The 17,810-nt window shown below is 47.0% G+C and overlaps 1 protein-coding gene across 2 annotated transcripts in view; it reads left to right on the top strand.

Annotated features, from left to right (window-relative positions):
- The window catches only part of TANC2 (tetratricopeptide repeat, ankyrin repeat and coiled-coil containing 2), a 2,475,706-nt gene that overhangs the window by 1,141,782 nt on the left and 1,316,114 nt on the right, over positions 1-17,810 (top strand). Inside the window, exon 1 of one of the 2 annotated variants that reach the window (XM_086923825.1) lies at positions 8,816-9,291. The exons of the other annotated variant lie outside the window; for it this stretch is intronic. The gene's annotated coding sequence lies outside the window, so the exon portion shown is untranslated. Of the gene's footprint in view, positions 1-8,815; positions 9,292-17,810 lie in introns of those variants that run through there. 2 annotated transcript variants of the gene reach the window in all.

Raw genomic sequence — 17,810 nt, 5'->3', positions numbered from 1 at the left:
CGAAGCGGATCCGCTTGCTGCAAAAGAACCTTGTTTTTAATTCTTTGGTCTTCTTGTCAGCTCTATCTTTCTCGTCCTTATCTCTATTTTCGTAGTACTGTGCAGTAGCCAAAATCTGTGCTGACGAAGAAACAGCCCAAGCACTCTCAGAATCCTTCAACTTATTGCACAATTCTGGAAGCAAATTATGCACGAACTTATCAACGAACAACCGTTGACCACCTTCCGTACTCATGTCCTGACCACTATGGTCGACAAAGGTCTCTTCAAACCTAGTGAAAAAGTCAGACACACTTTCGTCTTTCTTCTGCTTACATGCAGACAACTTGTCCCAGTTGACACTCACAGCAGGCATCAAAGTCTTCATATAATTAACGATCCTACCCGGAAGTTCTGCAACTAAAGGCTCAGGTTTAGCACCACCAACTTGTCTGCCATCTGCAGCACCAATATTAGCCCATGTATCACCTAACTCCTGCGCATGATCCGTATGAGGAATCAATCCCCATATAGCCTGTGGAACTACATTCCCAAACAACATGTCTATGTCGGCTAAATTCATAATACATTAGTCTGCAGTCTGTGATAATTCCTTATAGTACCCTGCAGGATTTTTACGTGGATCAGGCAAAGACTGCTTAAGGGCCAAGACTTCAACTCGCTTCCATGGAACATGTACCCAAACACGCTGAAAATGAGCCGGTACAGCTTGAATGCCCGCAACAGCATCACCCTGAACTGCATCTTTCCACACCGGAGGAACCTCTCTCATCGGATATTGTCGCACTTTTCTCCTAACTGAAGGATCAGGCTCAAACAACGGCCGAGAAGGAGACTCACTCCTAAACGACAACAATGTCGCAACTGCTCTCTCAACGTCAACACCCACTATAGTTCCCTTCGCAAACTCAGACTGTACACGGAACAACTCAGGCGGAGTCTGTCCCAAATCGCCATCTTCCCATTCTTCACGAAGGAAAGTACACATCTTCTCGAAAACATATCTCTGCTTTGGTGCTTCCCATTGACGGAAGACATCCATAAAAGACTCTAATTCATATCTTAAAGTATAAGTAACCCATTTGCGCGCTAAGTGATCCAATACTTCCCGCTCATCGGGACCAGGCAGTTGACTACACAACTGTGTACGCGCTGACACAGGGGTCATACCCAATGACCCAAAGAGAGGAGAAAGGAGACCAGTAACAGTATCAGTCATTCATTGTCCAACAGAAGGAGAAGCTGACGAAAGAACAGGAGGAAACAGAGAATGAGATAAAGTATGCATAGGAGCAGTATCAAAAGGAGTATCAGAAGACGTAGACAATACAGGAGACAAAGTCGTAGGAATTGGAGACTGAGCAGGTAGCAAAGTTGGCGGCCCTTGAGAAGGCTGCGCCAAAGGAACAGGAGCCAACTGAAGAGGTGCTGGCGGTTGTAGAACAACAAGGTAAAGCAACCGGAGGTTGCATAACTAAAGGTGGCTGAGGTGCTGTAGCACCCTGCACATAAGGGGGTGGCGAACTCAACAAATGTGCCATCAAAGGATCTTTCTCAAGGTCCTTCGTTGCACCTTGCAGCTGAGGTGGCAAAGCTGGATAACACTTATCAATCGCCATTTTATGTTGTATGTGCAACTGTTCACTCTCTTGTTCTTCTTCGTTATCTCTAAACTGCATAGCAGCTTGCATTACAGAAATACCTCTTTATCTTTTATTTCTCTTCGCTAACTTAATTTCTTTCTGTTTGGCTTCCTTTCGCCAAAGGCAGAAAGAGTCAAACATCGCCGGCCGGGCTTTCTTCTTGAACAGTTTGACTTCCAGATTATCTAAAATCTCTGTGTCATAACTACCATATTGGGGCCATTTTAGGACACCGTCCTTCCTAGTGTATCTGATCCATACTTCATTATACGTGATAGGGCCCACGCCATGTTTTAAATAGAGCTCATAGGTCGGAGTTCCAATCGGAGGCACCGGACACGAGTCCTCCAATCGGGAATCCCTATTACAACCACAACAAAATATATTTCCAAGTCTGCTAAGACCAGGCATCTTCGCTCTCTAGTCTAGCTTCAAACTTCAAGGGAATATCGAATACGATAACCTCGTAAATACACAAGTCCCTCGGCTTTGAAACTTGCAAGTCCCAAATCAAAGATCCCAAGGGGATACCCAAAACAAAACTAAGGACTGGGAGATGCTCCACTCATACTTAACTGAAATATCGATGACGTCGCCAGAAGACCCGTCTATTGTCTCGCTTTACAAATCATCTAATGGCTCCAAGACAGGGCGACAGTCAGGGCAGCAGTCCTTCGTAGCCGTCGGAAAGCGGGGAACCTCGCAGCAAAGACTTTCGGACCACGACGACATACAGGGGTCAATGAAGTGGCAGGCCTTCCTCCAGAATTTTCACACGAAGCTCCTCACGATCTTCAGGCTTGGACGGGTACCGCTGAAGTCGCCCCACGTTGGGCGCCAACTGAAGAACCGGGTTTTAGAACCCAGCGGCACCAGGGAAAACGCCCGAAGTCTTCGAGTTCACCTGTCTTGGCAAACAGAGACACGGGAGACTTCTAGGTGACGTCAAAGACCAAGTTTATTGGCTGCAACCAGGAACAGAGGTCTACGAAGCACAACACGGGTGGTTCGCCAGAGACTGGACAATTTAGTAGAGCGAGACATCGTCTTTTATGCCAAAAATCACATTCCTGACTAGCATCAATTATTTGCAAACTATCCAATCACGTAGTGACATTTCAAAAGTATCGCATAACGACAAGCCCACTTTCAGTTGTCCAGCCCACCAGAAATGACAAGGCAAAATCCAACATTCTTGCTCGGACAGGCCGGACAAACCCATAATAAAAGGACCTCAACCGAAACCATAAATAAGCCATAAAAGAAGGAACAGAAACAGATGAGAATCAAGATAGAAGGGTGTGTGCGTGTACCATAAACTCAGCAATGTCCTGCTCTTTAATCTCTATCTGACCAGCTGCCTAACAAGGAACTGGCTCAACGAGGTCAGCCTCGGGCAAGGGAGTCAGTTCGTTCAGGTCACACAAAAGTCAGCTAAAGGTGTACGTGTCCCAAAGACTCGTTCGGCCGCAGTCATCGGCCTATGTGAGGGCAACCACAAAATGGCTGCCGTACACAAAATGGAGCCCGTAGGTTTGAAAGAAATCCCTGAATACATAGTGTTTCCATCAATCGATTATGACGAAAACACTCATTCATACCGCACTCGTCATTTGCGGTCCGCTGATACCAAAATCCTCTTGATACGACGACCTTAATTGAACGGGATCAGAATCACGGAACCTCATCCTGCGTGATGGCTGATAGTAGAGGAATTCTCCTGTCGGTCCAGCCAGCGTCACAACCTCAGTGCCTCCTGACACGGTGCATGTAACCCCACCATGCCCTGTTTGTTGTAGTACTGCATTGTGATTGTGTTACTTGTTGTGACTTGCACAGGACAGTATAGAAGGCAGAAAGACCTTGAGAGCCAACTGGGTTGCAACTTCAGAAGATTAATCTTGTGCCTCTGCTTCAATGGAGACCAGAGGCCAGTCATCTCCATTTCGTGTAGATGCCCCCTCCTCCAGCCAGGAATCATTACCACTCTGAACTCCGGATGGGATAGGGAGAACAGCCTTCCACAAGCTTGGTCAGAATACTACATCAACCATTGAGGTCCCGAGCTGCCTGGTCTGACACATGGATATTGTCTGAGAGATACGAACGGCATTGAGACCATTGAAGATGGAAGGTTCAACGCTGACCCGCATGGGTTGCCAGGGGACCAAGAAGCCTTAGAACCTTCTGGGGAAAACAGAACTGAGCCTGAAACATATAGATGGTATCCTGAATGCCTCACACTCACTGCTGGTGTGGAAAGGCCTTTAACACTACCGTTTCCAGAATGGCCCCTATAAATGGAATCCTCTGCAGTGGGTGAAGGCGGGTTTTCAATGCATTGGTGGAGAATCCTAGGGAAGAGAGGAGTGAGATTGTTGTCCACAACCAATTGTGATAAGCTCAACTTCAACAGCTAGTCGTCGAGGGCCAGGAATATGTGCATTCCTGACCTGCGTAGATGGACCCCGACTACCTGCATCATCCTTGTAAACACCCTGAGGGCTGAGGTGAGTTCCACGGCTGGGCGGTGAATTGAAAGTGGTCCTTTCCTACCACAAAGTAGAGGTCCTGTCTGTGGTACTGCAGGATTGGTACATAAAAGTATGTGTGTGTGTGTGTTTGTATTTTATATAGCGCACTTCTACCCTGAGGTCTCGTATCGCTGTATTCATACCGCTGTGGAACCCTTCCTGGCTTTCCTGTGAGATGTCCACTCCTGGGCACCCCCAAGGTGAAGCCAGGCATCCAAGCGCTGCTGGGCCGTTGTGGAGATTAAGCAAGCTATTGCCCAGAGTCACAGAGTGGGACCCATGATTAGACTAGGCACCGAGGCGAGAATTATCAGGTCCGGGGAGATTGAGTCCAAGAGCCTCCGAGGCAGGAATTGAACCCTGGTCCCGGGCCAGACCTCTGCATCAGGGTCTGCCGCTCTAACCATTGAGCCACGCTTCTCCACAGTACTTGTCCTCCAAGAATACTCTCCAATCCCCAGGATCTAAGGCGCAGAGGACCAAGGCCAGAGTCTGCATCCTGAATTTGCCCCACTGAAGGAAAGTGTTAAAGAAACTTAGGTTCAGAGTCAGTCTGATCCTACTGACTTTTTTGGACACAAAGAAGTGGCAAGAGTAGCACCAGCTACCATTCTCCTTTACCAGGACTCCCTCTATTGCTCCTTTGTCCAGCACTGACTGGACCACATTGGCAAGGATGGAGGCATGATATGCTTAGGTCAGAGTGAAAGCATGAGGAACTGCAGGAGGAGTTGACAACCTGCAGGACCCATTGGCCTGAGGTAACTGCATGCCTGGTTGACATGTAAAAGCCAACCCCCCCCCCCCCCTCCCGCCCCCCCATAACTCTCCTTCCAGTGGGAGGGGGGGTTGATGACTCCCCGAAGGGGTAATTTGAGTTGCTTGGCAATAGAAAGGGAAGAGTAGGACGAAGATTGACTCTAAGATGGTGGCCACCGCCATGCCCCCCACTGCTCTTTTTTTTTTAAAGACCTTTATTATACATCATCCGAACACACCCTCAGGCCTACAACCTTAGGGGGCGGCCGCGTCGTAACTCAGGTGCTATTCTGCGGAGGAGATTTAACACAGCGGTTTAGCCGACAACCCTGGGTCCGGCGGCGTATTGAAGGCGGGATGGCAACTATTAGTCAATACAGGCAGCAGATAAAATAATGTCTTATTTTTTGTATTTTTGTGTAGCGCATGTAACGGAAGGCTGTACCCTCTCTGCTCTTTAAGCTGTGCCATAGAACTCGTTGTCAATATATGGAAGACATTTAACACATCTAGTAGTAGCTAGAATAAGTAAAAAACTGACTTATAGCCAATGGTTTTAATGTATTATTAAAGTAAATAACCAAAGATTTTTTCTGAGCAACTTTGGCGGGAAAAAGTTGTGCTGCAGTAGAGATTCCTTTAAACAATATATTGGTTTACATTGTATAATTTGTTTTATTTGAAACAGCATCCTAAAACACTTAACATGCAAACCATTTTGGTAACTGTCAGCTTTCCTGTAACATGAACGTTTGCTTTACCATTTCAGCATCATCAACTGGTTATAAAAGACAAGATTTTCCTTGTTTGATGTTCGCAATTTTTTGCGTTTGAATTGAGAACCGGAAAAAAAACTAACTCGCAATAGATCAGACAGTGTCAATTACAGAGCCTCATCTTCAAATTTAAACTTCGCAAATCCAGCCATGAAACTTTAATATTACAAAGATGGCTCCACTGATCTTAAGACAGCTCTATACTCTGGGTGCCCTTCCATTCACACATCAATATGCTAAGGAGTTATTGATAAAGGGTAAGGCGCATTGTAGAAATCTTTTCCACTGTGACATACAACTACATTGACTCCCAAATGAGGGACTTTATTAAGAAATGTGAAGAGCAGTGGTGGATATATGTTAGACAATGCACATGAAGAGGAATCATAGCCAGTTTGTTTGCCACAATTGTACATCAGCCAGGAGCCAAACGTTTAGGGTGGGAGCAGGGGGAGAAATGAAGCTCAAAAATAGTATACAGTGGGTGGAGGGTGGGAAAACGGAGAGTTCGCCTGTGGATCAAGTGTGTTCTTTAGAAAAGCGCCTTTGAAAAAGCTGTAACCTGGGACTATGAAATATGTATACTTAAGACTATCACTAATTTTAATTAGTGCAAGTGATTAGTGTTACTCTATTAATATTCTTAAATAGATATTTAAAAACGGTGTATGAGACAATTGGGTTTGGAAGTGGATGCTAAAAATTCAAGTTTGGTGCAGTATAGCATATCGTGAAATAGGGTTAATATTGTTCTGCGGAGGCTGTGTGTGGGTGGTAGTTGTCTTATTGTATTCTTCAAAACTGTGTATAAATTAAAATTAGTTTTAACAGTGAAGTGCACCCCTTTATAGCTTGCACACTTGCATGCTGTGTTCCGTGCTTCTCCGTGCCTCCCTAACCGCTGTGTGTTGACAAAGCCTGTAGGTTTTACCCTTATAATCCAAAGATGTTGGCTTTACCATGACTTGATTGTAAAGCATTGTTTAAAAAAGGTAAAAGACAAAACATTGGAGGAAAAGCAAACTCAATGTATCTCAAAACTGTTCATTGAGTTCAGTATTTTCAGTCTTTATGAATGGCATAGTTTCTTTTTCAAATACTTTCAAAATCTCTGAACAAAATGTCAAAAGAATAAGGAAGTTTCAGAATTCAAATGAAAACACATACTTAGGCCTAATTCGATTTCCACGGGAGTTGGAACCGGATCAAAAACTGCCAACCCTTTGGGGGTCCGTAGCAGTTCAGGGAGCAGATTTATGGGTTTCCAGAATATTATACTTGTCCTTTTCAATCAAGAGTAAATACACCTTCTTCCTCAAAGGCCTATTGATTGAGTGCAGCATCCTGTTCCTTCTCCATTGTTATAAATGCTGCCTTTGTGGGCCAAGGTCTGGTCTTTCATGCAGCAGGTGGAACTCAAGAAATAGAACAGAACAAACGCTTAATATTTGCTGTTAAGTCAAAGCCTAGCAAATATAGCACTTGCAGTACTTTTACAAACATGTCGGGATTAATGAGGAGCAGCACTGAGACTGCAGCGGGGGTGAAATGAGAAGAAAGAAGCAAATGGGATTAGAGAAAGGGAACTTGAACTTCCATTGCTTGCTCAAATGACAAGAAAAAATAGGTTCCAGATGTGTGGTATGTTATGATGCAAGTCATACAGTCAAAAGAATGGTGAATAAGCTATGCTTGCGAGGAGGGGCAAATGTAGTTTCTTTGTAGTGCTCCCCTTCAAGGAGGGCACTGCAGGAGAAAGATTAAGAAACTAACATCAGTGCACCAGGGTTGGGCTTATATGCTGCCCTGGTCCATTTCTCCCAAAGCAGAACAGTAATAATGCAGAACCACATGGAACTACCTATCAGTGTACTGGGGCATTGCTGAGAGAATTCTCTAGATCCAGCCTGGCACTGGGGAAAATTCTAAGGTGAGGAATATGCCACTAGAAAGAGTATCCATCAAGCCAAAAAAAGAGCCTTAACTTGGTCATCTGGTGAGACCGCTTCTGCCTGTATTGGGAGGTTCCAGTAACTTTACCTGTATGATTAGGCCTCTGCTGGTCCTAGCTCTCTGTAAATGTCCTCAATGTCTTATCGTGCTTTGAGAATCCGTTGCTGATCTTGCCATTACTCCCATGTGTACTCTGGCTGTATATCAAGTTTCTTGCCTACGTTGCAAAAATATGGATCCCACCACTGTTGTTAAATTTACTGACAATGTTTAAGAAGTTCCTTGATTCTCTGACTGTACAAGGAGGCATTTGCTGACCTTTTCCTATCTAGATACTTTTGTCCACGTTGACCCTGCCTATGTGCAAACTCTACTGTATTCGGGGGAGGGTGGCTGCTGACTAATCCTGTAAAGTATGATCCCTGCTGACGCGTCCTGTTTATGGTTATGATCTTGCTGTGTATGTAACTATTGGTAGGTCCTTGCTGTGACCTTAGCTGGAAATGAAGGTCCTTGTTTATCCTGGCTCTACTAGTCATTGAACTTGCTGACCTTTCCTTAGGGGCAAGTCCTTGACATTAAGAACTAGCGTTGCTGTTCCCTGCCTGTAAGAGAGTTATTGACCCTGCATTCGTGGGGTGGTTCCTTGCTGACAAGCATGGATGCAGAAGTCCTTGCTGAGCTTCTATTATAGGGGTCTCCATAATGACCTTGACTGTAAAGGGAGGCCCTGTCTGGGAATGGTTTTTCTGATCAGTCTATAGTGGGCGTTTTGTTGTACCCAGCCTAGCTCTGTCTGGCTGGAGTGGTGTAGTGCCTCTGTTGGCGTGGAATGGCCCTGCCTGTGACCTATGCTCTGTGCAGTATACGGAGATTCTTGCTAGCACTACCTCTGTGAAAAGGTCATTCCTGTCCCCGGTGGTCCAGAGGAGGTCTCTTGCCTGAAGGGTCATTGTGGGCCCTGTCGTTATCATAAAGTGCCTCTGCTGGCTTCAGGCTGCATGATCTGATTTAAGCTGCGCTGTACTTTTAACGTGTGCGGAAGGAGGTGGATTTTGCCTTTTTTGTATATTTAATAGAATGTATAATACGTTCTTCCCAGAATTCGCTCCCCTCCAACCTCATCCTCCTCCCGCCCCTTGGTTGCCGTGACAACAGCAGCACTGCGCCATTCCCGGCAGTGGTGGCTTCGGGAGCTTCAGAGACAGCACTGAAAGCAGGGGATCATCTGTAGCCACGGAAAGGGACCGCGGAGCAGCCTCCCCTGCCTTCCGGGGTAGAGCATGGGCAGTGGATCTACCTTCGGGACTCCGAAGAGAGGAGCGTTCATCGGCCCCAGTGTGAAGAGCACCCCTGAGCCCAGGCGCCGACAACAGGCACTGCACACCGGATCGGCTACACGTCCACACAGGGGCAGCAGGCGAAGCCCCATTCCGCTTCCGTAATACAACAGGACCGGAGAGCTACGGACAGTGACAGCACTGAAGGCGGAGAGCAGAGGATCATTTCAGAGCCTGCGAGGAGCGGCAGTCTTCGGCCGGATCATCTTACACATCCTGCCCTGCAGCGTGAGAACCTGCGAGCCCAGCGCAGGCAGCTGAAGCCGCAGCTCGGGAGGCATCGCCGGTGAGTACCGGTGGAGGCTGCGAGGCCTCTATCACCGGGGCGTGGGCGGCGAAGGGTGGGGCTTCAATGGAGAACTGTCAACAGGACATGTCCTGAGCCTTGGCTGCACCATGTGAGACGTGCTGCACATAGGCCTCTGCTGTGTGCCACGAGGGGAGGGGGTCCAGTGACATAACGCAAAATGGCGCTCACATGCAAATATTTTTGAGCCTCCCGCCTCTAAAATGCCACATGCCTGACAGATGCACAGAACTGTGAAGAACGCCGCCTGCGGTACGGCCCTAGGCGTGCTCCGAGTTATGGGTATTGGGCTTTGCATTGAAGCGCCATGTAGTGCTTGCCTTGACCCTTGTGTCTCTGCAGTCAGTGGGCCGGCACTCCATCGCCACAGCAACATGCAGAGAATGTCATCAGCTCTATCTGGAGCATTCCCCGAGCAAGGGCTACTGGCAGAAGTCTGTGTTGAGGGCCCTATAGACCATGTCCTTACCTGACCTGTGGAGAAGAGGCCATCCAGTGCCTCTGCACGGTGTTCCCTTGGTAAGTGACCCTTGCAGCGTATGGCTAAGTCATATACTAGGCGGAAGTGTTTAGGAAGCATCCAGTAATAAGTATTTACACAAATGAAAGGAAATATTTTCCCGCATGAATAACCAGAAGGATCATAATGCATTAGATGACAACTTATGCTAGTGAAACCTGGTAAAGGTGGACTGTAAGATATGAAACTGGAGCAGTCACATAACAAGCGATCAGTGGCAGGGCTATTAAAGTCAAGGTATATACTTGAATGTCTTCAAGGCGGGTTTGCTGGAGTTCTGCTTTACACATAGATGGCGGGATGAGACTCAGGTTGTCCCTGCAGGGATTATAATCTTACTGTAAAAAGAATACTAAAAATGGTCCTCCGTAAGGATTTGTTAGGAGTGCCCTAGTGTCATGCTCTTTATTGAAGAGGGCACCTGGACCCCAGGGCTAAACCAGTTCTCCCATTGTCCTGAACCATGGACCTCAAGCCTGAGTGGTTCTTCTAGGATAGGAGAGGCAATATCAGCCAACAGTCCACATCAGTACCACAAAAGGCGTATCTCTAACCCTGGCCCTGGGGCATCTTCTGGAATGGCAGCCTAGGATCAGCAGCATGCCATCTGCGACCTGATCTCAGCACCACGGAGAGAGGATCTTGAGCCATTGATTTTATGGTATTGCAGAAACTCAAGAACTTTCCTAGATATCGCCTGGGCTTTCCGGAGAGAGTTGCAGCCTAGTCTCCTGCCTTAGCTTCCAGCCTTTCCAGGATAGTGTGTAATCAAGACTCCAGCACCATGAAAGGCAGGCTTTCGCCCATGGGGTCTCTAAGGTTCTGCAGGAATGGATGACAGGTTCTGGCCATGTATCCAGCTATGAACATGGGGTTCTACAGCGAGTGTTGTTTTGTGCCCCAGGACCTTGCACAATTGGCACTAATGGTTCTAATGGGAAGTTCGGGATCTCCCACTCTCTACCTAAGTTACCATGTCAAGAGCCAAGGGCCCTTGGTGCTCTGGAGAAAGATGTGCAATCTAAGCTACGAAAGCAACGAAAGGCTAGTTGTGATCGGCAGGGCCCTGAGATTTGCAGGGAAGGGCAGGAAATGTGCAGGGAAGGGCTGGTAGCGAGCTTTAGATTTCCGGGTTTTCAAGGGCAGGAAAGGGCCCGGGTAACATGAAAGACAGATTTTCAGTTGTGAATGCTGAGGTTTTCTTGGAATGGTGGGATACCGGCATTGGTAACATGAAAGACCCTGATTCTCTTCTGAAAAGGGCAGGATCGTGTTATCATGAAAGGCTGTCTTCACCCGTGAGCCCCGCGGGTATGCAGAAACGGCCCATGCCTGGCACAGTAAAAAGCACCGTTTGAACCATGAAGGTGTGGTCCACCCTCAAGAATAGGTGGCATCCAGGGTAACAGCACCTTGAATGTTGCTGTTGCATCCGTGACCGAAATTTTGCCTCACCATTGCATGCATGTTCTCTGGCACCCCATAGCTCGGAATAAATGATAGGATGCCGAGGCCGCACTCTTTTACGTGGCACAGGGGCTGGGATCAATCAAATCGTAAGGTTCAGGACCTTGAAGCCACTCACATCATTGAGAGCACTATGGTTTGACTAATTGACGTGGAGCCTAACATCCCTCTCCCAGGCTGGGTAAGATTCCAGCAGCTCTGCAGTCCTCGTCCCTAGGAGAGGTACGGCTTTCCAAGAAAGTCTCCAGCTCCAGTAACCGGGGCCGTCTTCCTCCTCTTGTCTTTTTTTGTTTGTTTCCCTGCTCTCCGGCGAGAGAAAAAATTACACGAAGCTGCAGTAATACCACCTGGCACCTGTTTTTTTCTACTTACAAAATATCATATTGCAGGCTCTTGTGCCCCCTCTATTATAGTGCTCCCTCCTCTGTCCAGCGCTGCCCATGGCCTTGTTTGGAGAGAGCACAGCTCTGCTCCAGCTGCAGCATCCCCGTATGACTCACGGGCCTTCTCCTGGTGCTCAGTCGGAGAAGAAGCTCATTACCATTCTGCTTGTAGCTGCAGCCTTCATGCGAGATGCCTGGAAGGTGGGCGCTGTGGGGGAGGGGCTGTGTACCCATAAGTCCCATGATTGAGAGCTGAGGAATCCTAATGGGAGCCAAGTTAACCATTAACAGATCTCCAGTGGGGGGAGGGGGTAGAAATTATTAGAGTCAACCAATTAAGCAGGAGCCTTTTTGCGGGGTGGGCCGTGGCGGGGCAGGCGGGTTCTCCTCGGTCCTGCTTCCCACACCCGCTATTTCTTACCCCTTTTGCGCGTCGATTCCACTCCGGGCTGGGCGGGCGTCCGGACTGTAGCACCGGGCAGGCGAGCCTGTTCCATGCCAATGAAATGAACTCCGGTGCACAACCCCCGAGATAGCAGGCTGACCATTCCAAGCATTCACCCAGTGACGAAACACCGCGTCACTCCTCTCAATGCAAAGCACACGCCACTGCCTCACGGCAAGGCCAGCACTGTCTCGGCATAATCGAATATTCTTGGAGCTGAATGAATCAAGAATGTGTACACCACCCAATTCTGCCAGTCACAAGTGTAGGTGTACTTTATAATAACCCATTTATATGAGGAATGTAACCATAACAAACCCATCGAACACGTCTCACTACTTACTGCACTGTGTGCTGCAAACTCACCTTAGAAACGCGTCGCCGCAGCAACTCTGTAAACACAAACACGTATAGATAGATGAATGCCCGAGAGCACACACGGACCTCGTCTCTGAATGGTGGAACATATCAGCAGTTCACCACAAGCCTCACAAACGCTATCCTATAGATATCACATCTGCATGCAAGTGTGAACAATTACATAAGGTGCAACCTCGTCGCCTCCTTCCCGTGCTCACTGCCTCCTTCTCTGCTCCTGTCCTCTCCTCTCTCCCGTGCTCTGTCCTGTCCTCTCCTCTCTGCCGTGCTCCTGTCCTGTCCTCTCCTCTCTTCTATTCTCTTGTGCCTTCCTTTCTCCTGGCGAGATAGCCAGGAGAAAGGAAGGCACCAGAGAATAGAAGAGAGGAGAGGACAGGAGCACGGCAGAGAGGCGGTGAGCATGCTAATCTTTTTTTTGCCCCCTTCCTGTTTTTTCTGTTCCCTTCTTCCAGACTCCCTGTTTCCTCTCGGGGATTTAGAGCAACCACAGGGTTTCACAATGTGCATTCCGTGCAACCAGCATAGCATAGAAACCATGCCCACCTCATTGTTCTTCATCAACATATACAGCACAAGCTAGAATGGGGATGCACTTATTCCACACGAACAATTATATGCATAGCCCCACAACGAAGTTCAGCCATGCATCGCCTGGAGCAGCTCAATTCACTGCACAATACAACACATATAGTGAGTGCAAATCTTTCTGGATTGTTATGCATGTGTGGCAACTTCAGCATATTCGTTACCTCCAAAATAACTTGTTATATTGTAGCATTTATATATCACTTTATACCCTTAATGATGCAAAAAAACGCTAGGATTGACAATGAATTCCTGTTCGCTATTTCGGGCTGCAGGGGTGCTGGGAGCAGTAATACCGCTGTGAAAGGTATTGGGCGTGGAATATGAGGCTCAGATACGTGTTTCATTTGGACTACTGGCTGCTCATAAACGCAAAGAGTTTCAGAAATGTGTGAGACTGTATGCTGTCACGTAAATGGGTGTGTACATTTATTTGAAAAAGAACGAGTGATTTGTGTTATGCATGTATGTACATCGAAAATACATGTTTTAACGCTGTTATACACTGTTTGGGGACCACAGGACATGCAGGTGAGACTGGGCCACATCTGTGCAGGTTGGGGTTGTTTGCCTCTGGGGTCAGTCCTACTATACCTCTGCAAACTGGCCCTAATATATATACTCTTTTTGCTGTTGACTCTCAGGGTAGCTAGATTAAGCAGCCACATTCTTCTCATGGAGGTAGAGTTGATGGTAGAGCCTGAGTAAGCAAATAGTGAAACACCGGGCACAATAATTGTTTAGTCCAGTGCATTACTTTTATTAAAAGTAGAAGTACCTCAATCAAAAGAAAATAAGACATTACACGCAAAAAATTTTGTTCACTTTAAAGTTGCATGCATCAAGGATTATCTACTCTGTACACTAGATTAAAGCGCTGTTGCAGACTCACTATAGATGCAGATATGCAGCTTCCTTGGTTTCTGTGACCTTTAAGTTCTACTCCTCAGTGTCCTTCTCTTACCTTCCCATCTCTAAAGCCGTGATAGGAGATGTTGCTTGGTGGCTAGGGCTGCCAACTTTAGGATCCAATTTCAAATCTTGGCCTCAGCGCTTGGCTCAATATTGTGTTATTCAGGGCAAATCACTTGATCTCCTTGTGCATTGCAGTAGTTCGGTCATGCTCCTTAGCTTTTGTAGTACAATGTACATGCGTACCAAGACTTAATTTCCTGTTTGGCTGTCACAAGTCTCTATGTTCCACACCACCTTTCAACCGCAGCCCTTTTATGGATAAAAGATTGAACTCTCCCCAGTCATATTGAGCATTAACTGACCTGCTGCCAGTTGACGACTCTGGAGATAATTTGGTATTTTCGGGACACAATATTAAAACCTGATCCAGAAATAGAAATATCTCCATCCCAGTACCAAAGTTCTTAAATCTATCATCTTGTGGTAGGCCGGTTGTACCTCTATAAGCAGTGTTGATTAGACGATCTTCAGTGCTGGTTGACTCCAGGTACATGCGCACACATGGCTCCAGTCATTGTTTGGTCATCTGTGCTCAGTGCCTGAGAACCTTTCAACATTTCCTCTGCTTATTAGAGTATATTTATGTAAAGTATATTTATGTTGTGGTTGTTTATCGTTTCTGTGTGGCTAAAGATAAAAAAATCGTTTCCTGCGGTAGTGCACAGAATATAAATAACAGTAGTAGGGGAGCTTTATGTGCAGCTTTTTAGGATGATCCTACCACTCATGTCAGCTGTCAGGTTGAAGAAGACCTACTCTGGGCTTAAAGTCTTAGAGTGGGTTTCAAGGCTGCCCATTGCTTTTATTGGTTGGCTTTGTCACACTCACCTTGCTTCTTATTCGATGATTTGCCTTGTCCATCTTGTTAAATCTTGCATTTGTCCCTCGCAATGCCTCTTTACCATTGGCTGTCGAATGTCCTTCCGCTGCTCACTTTTAGAGAACTACTTTTTTCTTTTTTGTTAATAGTGAATAAGAGAGCATGCTTTTTCCGACTCACCGCTTCTCTCGTGTGTGGTTCTTCAAATGCCCCCACCATGCTAAGTGTTGTCCTTCTCTTCATTGTGGGCTTTTCAACTTGCTCCCTGTTTTACTGTAACCCTTATGTGCTGGGTGCTCTCTGGAGTGTTAATTCGTCCCCACTCCACACCCCTTGTTTTTCTCCCTCCAACCCCACTCCATTTTGGGGTTCTTCCCAGTGTTGCTCTCTCCTCCACCCCATGAATTGCACTCTTCCCCTTGCACTGCTTTCGCCTTCTCCCCCAAACACTAGCACCCCCTCCTCCCCCAAACACTAGCACCCCCCTCGTTCTGCCTTGTCCCCCCCAAAAAGCACTTTCACCCCTAAAAAAAAATCCTTTTTTTATTTATTGGTCCAAGTGGCGTTTGCTATTTTGGATCGATAAATACAAAACGAAATGGCACCTGTGTCACTCCACTCGGCTGTGAACTCATTGTAATGCATGTGTGCACCAGGGAATGATGCAGCCCGTTGCATCAGTATGCCTTTTGTATATAATTACGAAAAAAATGTTTCATAGCATTTTGCTTTACCACCTAAAATTATAGAACATACCAATTTGTGAAAAGCCATTTGACTGTTGATTTTATTTTGCATGAAATAACCTTACGATTGCTATGAAAATACAGTTTAATTTGGTCTTGTGAACTCGCTTTAGTGTCATATGCAGATAATACCCAAATCATCATCATCATCCTCACACCCAATGTCAGTCGAACCTTCACACACAACTTGACTCACACAACCTGGGATTCATCCTGGACTCCTCCCTCTCCATGACCAGGCAAGTCAACAACGTCTCCTCGGCATGCTTCAACATCCTACGCATGCTACGAAAGATCTTCCGGTGGATCCCCACCGAGACCAGGAAGACCGTCACCCAGGCCCTCGTCACCAGCCGACTGGACTACGGCAACGCCCTCTACGCCGGTAGCACCGCCAAGCTCCAGAAGAGACTCCAGCGGATCCAGAACGCCTCAGCCAGACTCATCCTCGACATCCCACGAACCAGCCACATCTCCGGACATCTGAGAGACCTGCATTGGCTCCCCGTCAACAAAAGAATCTCCTTCCGCCTCCTCACCCACGCACACAAAGCCCTACACGACCAAGGCCCGAGCTACCTCAACAACCGAATCAACTTCTACGCTCCCAAACGCCACCTCCGATCAGCCAACCACGCCCTCGCCGCCGTCCCCCGCATCCGAAGAGCGACAACAGGAGGAAGGTCCTTCTCCTACCTGGCCGCCAAGACCTGGAACTCCCTCCCGACCGACCTGCGCCTGACCCAAGACCACCTCTCCTTCAGGAAGAAGCTGAAGACCTGGCTGTTCGAGCAGTAACGGCACCCCCCTCCCCCCAGCGCCTTGAGACCCTACGGGTAAGTAGTGCGCTCTATAAATGTCTTTGATTGATTGATTGATTGACTCATGTCTTAGGGATGTTACAGACTGGATATCTGCAAGTAGTCTGAAACTTAACTGCAAGAGGACAGAGGTACTGGTGGTAAGTAACAAAAGCTCAAGGTTGCAGAGATTGCCCTGGCCAGACTAACTAGAGGAGCTGCCAGAGCCAGTGAAAGCAGTCAAAAGTCATGGGGTCTGGATAGACAACACATTTACGATGGGGACTCAGGCCATAACACTGTCCAGCTCCTGTTTCGGCACCTCTCTGAAAAGTCTTACAGACGTTACCAGTTTCCACGAGGAGGGTTGTGGTACAGAGTCTAATAAATTCATGTCTAGACAATGGTAACTCCCTCTTTTTACAGAGTCCTAAATACGTGATAAAAAGGATCCAAGTGGTGCAGAATGACGCTGCTAGAATCCTGTTCATAATACCCAAGCACCATTCTGCAAGAGCAGCCTTCTTCCCCCTTCACTGGCTGCCAGTCTAAAGGATAATTCACTTTAAAGCTCTGTGCATGGTCCTTTCGGCCATCCGTGGAAAAGGTCCACTCATCATCTGGAACTTGCTCACCTCGTAAATTACAGAGAGGACCCTGCGATATAGTAATCAGGGACTCCTATCAGTACCCAAGGTCAAAAGTATGAGAAGCGGTGGCTGCTCCTTTGAGTACCTTGTGTCCAAGCTGTGGAGCGCCCTCCCAGCCTCCCTTAGAAGTCAGCAGTCAGAAATATGCTTCAGAAAATCTTTAAAAACACTTCTTTTCTGAAGACTGGATGCTCGCCAATTGATTCTACATGGTAGTAGGAGGATGTTGCCGCAAGAGCGCTGGGAGGCTTGGTCGGATAGCCATGCACTATATAAAAGCTACTAAATTGAATGTGTTGGTCGTGCTGTGCAGAGGCAGTTGAATGGTCTGTATTCCCCATTGAGCCAGATATTGAACTGCAAGAAGAACATGGACTCGCTTCCTTGTTTCTTCCATGTTATAAATACAGTGTTGAACCTGTGTGAATCTGAACATTCGTGTTCCATTAAAAACAATGCCTCGTTTTAATAATTCCTGTAATGTCAAGGACTGCATAACAATAGTCATTGACAGCCTGCGTTTTATGAGATAATGTTTACTCTTTTCTTTCTCTGATGTTGTCACAAATCTAGCCTGTTAACATTCTGTGAAGGGCCTTAGTGTAACACCAGAGCTCTGAAATGGATGTCCTAAAGGAAGAATAAGCACACAATCACTCATTTGTTCTAAAGAGTTTTTTATATATTTTTTATTGTGGTGAATACTTATTCACATCTAGGTTGGTTCTT

The sequence above is a fragment of the Lissotriton vulgaris genome, chromosome 5, assembly GCF_964263255.1.
Source record: "Lissotriton vulgaris chromosome 5, aLisVul1.2, whole genome shotgun sequence".
Taxonomy (NCBI): Eukaryota; Metazoa; Chordata; class Amphibia; order Caudata; family Salamandridae; genus Lissotriton; species Lissotriton vulgaris.
The sequence above is the reverse complement of the archived record's forward strand: the minus strand, read 5'-3'. Positions and strand labels throughout refer to the sequence as shown.